This window comes from Arachis duranensis, chromosome 7 (assembly GCF_000817695.3).
Source record: "Arachis duranensis cultivar V14167 chromosome 7, aradu.V14167.gnm2.J7QH, whole genome shotgun sequence".
Taxonomy (NCBI): domain Eukaryota; kingdom Viridiplantae; phylum Streptophyta; class Magnoliopsida; order Fabales; family Fabaceae; genus Arachis; species Arachis duranensis.
In genome coordinates this window covers 25,843,831-25,850,555 of record NC_029778.3, presented here as the reverse complement: position 1 = coordinate 25,850,555, position 6,725 = coordinate 25,843,831, and the positions used below count along the sequence as shown (strand labels likewise).

Genomic DNA, 6,725 nt, shown 5'->3' with positions numbered 1-6,725 from the left:
AAAAAAATTGTTCTACGAATAATCTATCAATAGTGAAATTATTCTGGTTAGTTAGTTAAGGTTAATTAATTTTTGTTATAAGGTAATGAATATGATTGAAGGATTTTTGTTTAACAGATTTACTGTGTATGTTTGAAATGCAATTATGCTGGTAATTAGTTATAATGGATATGTAAGGATAATTGTGTTTTTGTTAATATAGTTATATTATACTGGTACTTATAACGGAAATGTGATATTGTAGGGTTTACGGATGTTGATATGTGATCACTTAAAGCCGCCGGATCCATACAACCAAATTGTTGAGTCACACTTACGCGAGACTAGATTTTATTATGTTTCTCATATTGGAGTTATCCAATGTCAGTTAGCAATGATTAATGCTCTAATTGAGAGATGACGGCCTGAGACTCACACATTTTATTTTCCAGTTGGTGAGTGTGCCATGACCTTGGAGAATGTGACGATAATTCTCGGTCTGCCGACAAATGGTCTTCCGGTTACAAGACCGACCATGAGTAGTTTTGAGGCATAGGAGGCCGAGTGCTTGCACCAGTTTGGGGTTGCACCAAGGAAGACAGACTGTAGAGGAAGCTTTATAAAATTAACGTAGTTTAGGGGTTTGAAAGATCGTATAGTGTTGACTGATGATGTTCACAATCAGATGTATGTAAAGTGTCACATAATGTTGTTATTTGGAACAATTCTGTTTGGAGATAAGTCGGGTGCAATAGTGCACTGGAAATTTCTGCCTTTGCTCTATAACTTCGCTAAGATCATACAGTTTAGTTGGGGTTCGGCATGCGTTGCAAACTTGTATAGATCATTGTGTAGGGCAACTCGTGTCGACTGCAAGGAAATGGATGGTCCACTGACACTGTTGCTTACTTGGGCTTGGATCCGGCTACCATTTCTTGTGCCGATTTTCGGCAATCCCCAAGTGTTTCTGATTACAAACAGGTAATTTTGATTAAAGTATGCATTGAAAGAATTTCTAGAAATTGTATTTTGTTTTTCCCAAAATAAGTTAACTAATGGATTGTCTGACGACAGGTGGCGTAACTGGGATCGTGAAAACTATGCCTACCGATATAATTCGCTTGCGCACTACAGGAGGTTGTTGGATGATCTACAAGAAGGACATGTATGTTGTTAAATACTAGTACTGAATTTAGTTTGGTCAGTGAGTTAATTGTTGTGTAATCATCTGACTATTTCAATGTGTCCAGTTTGTTTGGCAGGCTTATGGCATTGGAGACATTGACTCAGACGTGATTCCTTTAGACATTCGTCATAATTCGGTTATTTGGAGTACCACGGTACCGCTTATATCTTTTGAATGCATCGAGTGGCATGCATCCAATAGAGTAAGGAGGCAATTTGGCTTGAGCCAGGGTGTTCCTAATCAAGAGCGGGATCTAGGTGCATCACACGGCGAAGTTCTAACTGGGCCTAAGAATTAAGATTGGGCCGATACCCACTCTTTTTGGGTGATGCAGTGGACCAATCGGTATAGTCACATTCTTGTTGATAACTTGGTGCCTTTACATTATCCATTGGAAATTTACATGCATTGGTACCGAGAAGCATTCAGTGCCCACTTGCAATTGTCAAACCTTGTATTTCAAGCAATGTTCTGAAAACCGGACCGGACCGGCCGGTTCGACCGGTTTAACCGCGAACCGGAGACATAAACGGTTTGGTTTGATGTCTAAAACCGGAAATTATAAAACCGGATATAAACCGTTAAACCGGACAAAAACTGGCCGGTCAAACCGGAACCGGAACCGCCCGGTTTGAATAAAACGGCGCCGTTTCGCGCTTAACGGGAGAAACAAAACGCCCTTCACCATCTCCTTCCTTATTCCTTCGAGCAGAAGTGCAGAACACGCTTGGCCTCAACCAGGGAAAAACCCTAGCCGCCACCACCGCCACCACCGCCGCAGGGAGGAGCCGTGTTTGCCGCCGTCCGTCGCAGTCAGGGGCTTGTCTCCTCGAGTCTTCGTGCGTCACAGTCAGGGGAGTTCTCCAAGTCTTTGATCTGTTCGCAGTAACCAGTCGCAGGCGCACTGCTTCTTCCTTGAGCTCGGCCGCCGTCGTGTTATCGCCGTTGTTTGTCACTGTTGTTTGTCGCCATCTGTAGCAGTCAGGGGTTTGTCACCAAGGAGTCTGTCTTCGTCTGTTGCCATTATCCAAGTCAAACCCCCTGTTCGCTGTCTTTTTCCTCGCTCGGCGCCCATCCTCCATCGGATTCGTCCTGCTTGCCGTCGTCTTGTCGCCGTCGCCCTCTCGAAGGTCAGTGGCTTTGGTGTGCCTTTGTTCTTCGTTTTTCGTTTTATTATGTGACTCTCTGTTCTGAAATCAACAAATCATTCAATGATGATAGGGTTTTGTGTTTTTATTGAAAGCATTGATTTTCTCTGGCTTTGGCTTTCTGCTGTGGCTTCTGGCTTCTAGTGTGTTGTTGTGTGTTTTGTGGCTCCACTGTGCTACTGCTGCTGCATTGTGTTTTTGTTGAAATCATAAACAATTAATAGCAAAATTTCCAATATACAATAGAAACCATAAACGATTTTCTATTATGTTTTTGTTGCTGTAACTTGAATTTGTTGCTGAATTTGTTGCTTCCCAGTCACATAATCAGAACAGAATGCTCATTCAGTGCTTGGTTGATTGGCTTTGCTTTCTGATTGTATTTGATGATAAATTTTAAATTGATAGCTTTTAAATTTTAAATTTGCACTGCCTATGTTACTGATTCACTGTTCCTTCAATGCTTTTTATTGTTGTTAATGATTGTGATGAGCTTTGTTAAAATTGGGTTGAAAACTGTTAAATCTTTCTCCATTTTTCATTGTTCTTAGCTTCTGTGAATAATAACATGCTTGTCGATCCTCCTATTTTTATTGTGATTACTGATTTACTGATTTGAGGTTAGTGGAAAGTTGAGTCTGTTACTCTGTTTTCAGGAATTTCAGGTTGAATTTCTGAGGTTGGTGGAAATGGAAGCTCTGACATTTTTGTCAAGCTGAATATGCAACCCTCTGCACCAAATTGTGGGAGACATTAATGGGCAAGTGGGGCTGCACCAATTAGATTCAATACATCTAATGTGATCAAGTGGAAGGAAGCAAAACTGCAAAACAAAACCAGGGGTTGCAAAATACAAAAATAAATTGAAGGTAGCTGGTATACATTTAGTTTGATCAATGCTGATTTACTGATTAACTGATTACTGATTTACTGGTTTGAGGTTAGTGGAAAGTTGAGTCTGTGTTACTCTTTTAGGGATTTGAGGTTGAATTTGTGATTTGTGATTTCTTGGGTCTTTTGTAATGCTGCTGATTTGAGTTTGAAATTTGTGATTATTGATTGTGGCTTGTTAAGCTGCTGTTGTTAACTTGTTATGCACTTATACTGCTGTTTTGTTATGGAATTATGGCACTGAGTGTTTTGAATTTTGAATTTTGAATTTGTGATTTGTGATTTATGATTTGTGATTTGTAATTTTGTTATGCTGCTGTTTTGAATTAATTTAGGGGTGATTATTTGTTATGCTACTGTTTTGAATTAATTTAGGAGTGATTAATGATTATTTCTAGTTGTATTGTTGCTGTTTGCACTATTGCTCTTTTCACTATTTAACTTTGTATTTTGATAAGATCATTTTGATTTGGTTGACATTTCATATAATGTTTTAAATTTGGAAGATATTTAAGATTTATATTAGACTATAATTATATTTTATAATGTTTATATATAATTTATTTATTATTTTATTCTGAAATGGTTTTTCCGGTTGAACCATCGGTTGAACCGGTTGGACCAATGAACCAGTGAACCAGTAACTAGAGCGGTTTGATGACCGGTCCGGTTTTCCGAACCTTGATTTCAAGAGAATCCAGAAGGTCCTCCAGTTCATAATAAGGAGAATAAACAGCAACAAATGCCGGCACCGACACCGGCACTGTCACCTCCACCACCACCGCCACCGCCACCGGCACAACAGGGGGTTAATTATTTTGCGTCATATGTTCCTGACACACATCCGTCTGATTATTTTTCAGCGTCAGTCCCGCTAGATCAATAGTATTGGGGTGGTACACAGTTTGAGGCAAGGGAGCAAGCTTCATTCAGTCAGCTGCTTGATTACATGGCTCCGGGGCCAGGTCACTCGCATTCAGGTAATTATGTTGACATTCCCACCGACCAGCTGGCACATCCGGGTGGTATTACTCCAGTTAGGAGGTCATTGGATTCGAGACCTTGGGTTCGCACTTCCTGTGATAATTCTAGAGGAAGAATGTCTATTGACTCGAGTAAGAGTGCTGAAGCGGCGGGAGGGATTATATAGAGTGAAAACCCTAGACGTATTCCGATGAGTCTAATTCAAGAGAGTAATAAGGCAGTTGATGATGAGACTGATGACTACCTAGTAAACAATCCAGAGGAAGAGGATTAGGATGAGGAGGAGGATAAGGATGAAGATGAGGATGATGACGATGACGATGCTGTCGATGATGAGCCGGTCGCTCAAAATGATGAAGACTGCGACGATGATCCAGCTCCTAGTGCAGGTAAAATAAAATGTTGATAATGAATTTCTATTGGTAGATTCATGATGAACTTCTATTTGTATTACATAATGAAGTGCTATTTGATTACTTGCATCCTACATGTGTTGTGTTTTGATAGGTACAGCCACAAGTAAAAAAGGTAAAGGTTACAACCTTAGAGCTGATCCTCCACGTCGGAGTGCGAATCAGTATACCCCATCCGCTTTTAATAGGATTGCCAAGAAGTGCAAAAAGTTATACAAAGATGTGAAGTAGACAGTGAGAAAATAATGTGTTTGATGTTGTTATTTAAGTTGTATGGATTAATTGTGTTAACTAGGTTATTGTAACTATTTTGTACTGGACTATGTTAATTAAGTTATTTGGATTAATTGTGTTAACTTGGTTGTTGTAACTTTTTTGTTAATTAGGTTGTTATTACTATTTAATAATTGAGTATGTTAATTAGGTTTGAAATGGATACAAGCACGAAAAGGTAAATTCAGATGTCAATGTCGTACATTAATGTAAATTCAAATGAAACGTAACAAAAGTAACTCCTATTTTTTGGCTAGACCTGCACTTGGACCAGCACTTTGACGACATCTACTATGACTATGGCCCTCGGCACCGCATTGCTTGCATCGCCTAGGACGACACAACATACAAGTGTCCATCTCATTTAAGAAGCGGGTCATCTTATGCCGACCTTTGGCTACCCGTCTGAGGAACGGATTGCCAACGAATCGAGGTCCGTGATAAGCAAGCCACGTTGCAGGATTTCCCAATGGTCTAAACCTAGCCCTGTATACTCTTCAAACTTGGTCCATCTTGTATACATCATGAACGTACACTTGCCAATCCAACCGTTGATTTGCACAACAAGCAAACACATGTCGACACGAAATTCGGTTAACCTGGAATTCACTACAGTCACACCGATGTTGGCGTAGATCTACTGCATACTCAACCCTACTAGGCATCTCACGTACTTCAAATACTTCATTTTCTCTATCAAAACAGCTAACCTATATGTTTCCCGATGCTCGTTGATTTGTATGTAGTTTGGAGGTCACCATCTCAGAGAATATAAGTCCAGCATTAATTCAGTTTGTAAAATGTAGCCTTAACAAGCGCAGTGACTGGGAGATTGTGTGCACCCTTTAAGACGGAGTTGATGCACTCCACAAGATTGGTGGTCATATGACTCCATCGGTATCCAACATCAAATGTCAAAGCATACTACTCACGTGGAATCCGGTCAGCCAGTTGGTGCAAGCCTCACCCTATTCTTTTAATCGTTGATAGCGCATCTAGTACTTCATAATCGTCCTCGAATATCCTATGAAAAAGAAACAATCAACTATGAACACCATTCTATTCAATCGTACTTACAATAAATACAAAGTTCATGGTATTCAAACTTACCGATGTTGATGATAAGCTTCTGCAAGTAAGGTGCCTTGAACTTCCTCAAGAAGTTTGACTCAATATACCGGATACAAAATATATGAAAAGCTCTAGGAGGAGACCAAGCCCATTACTCCGATCAATAGATGACCTAATAGAATTGTGTCGATCAGAGATAAGTCCCACACCATCACGTGTCACCACATGTTGACGCAAGTTACTTAGGAAAAAGTACCATGCATCAGAAGTCTCTCCTTCCACTATGGCAAGTGCAATAGGCACGATGTTGTTATTACCATCTTGTGAGACTGCTACTGGTGCACGAAATTGTGATCAATAATTTTCACAACTCAAATAATCCCCGGTGATGAACCCAAAAACTTGGTGTTCAATACCATGGCATAAACACAACTTCGCACAACTAACCAGCAAGTGTACTGGGTCGTCCAAGTAATAAACCTTACGCGAGTAAGGGTCGATCCCACAGAGATTGTTGGTATGAAGCAAGCTATGGTCACCTTGTAAATCTTAGTCAGGCAAACTCAAATGGTTATGAATGATGAATAAAACATAAAGGTAAAGATAGAGATACTTATGCAATTCATTGGTGGGAATTTCAGATAAGCGTATGGAGATGCTTGGTCCCTTCCGTCTCTCTGCTTTCCTACTGTCTTCATCCAATCCTTCTTACTCCTTTCCATGGCAAGCTGTATGCAAGGGTTTCACCGTTGTCAGTGGCTACCTCCCATCCTCTCAGTG

General features: G+C 40.2%; 1 long non-coding RNA gene across 1 annotated transcript; it reads left to right on the top strand.

Annotated features, from left to right (window-relative positions):
* The first annotated feature begins 1,808 nt into the window (after window positions 1-1,808).
* Window positions 1,809-3,899, top strand: LOC110274042 (uncharacterized). The gene is made up of 3 exons (XR_002365734.2): window positions 1,809-2,295; window positions 2,970-3,182; window positions 3,838-3,899. It is a non-coding gene; the product is annotated as an uncharacterized LOC110274042 (long non-coding RNA).
* Window positions 3,900-6,725: the final 2,826 nt, after the last annotated feature.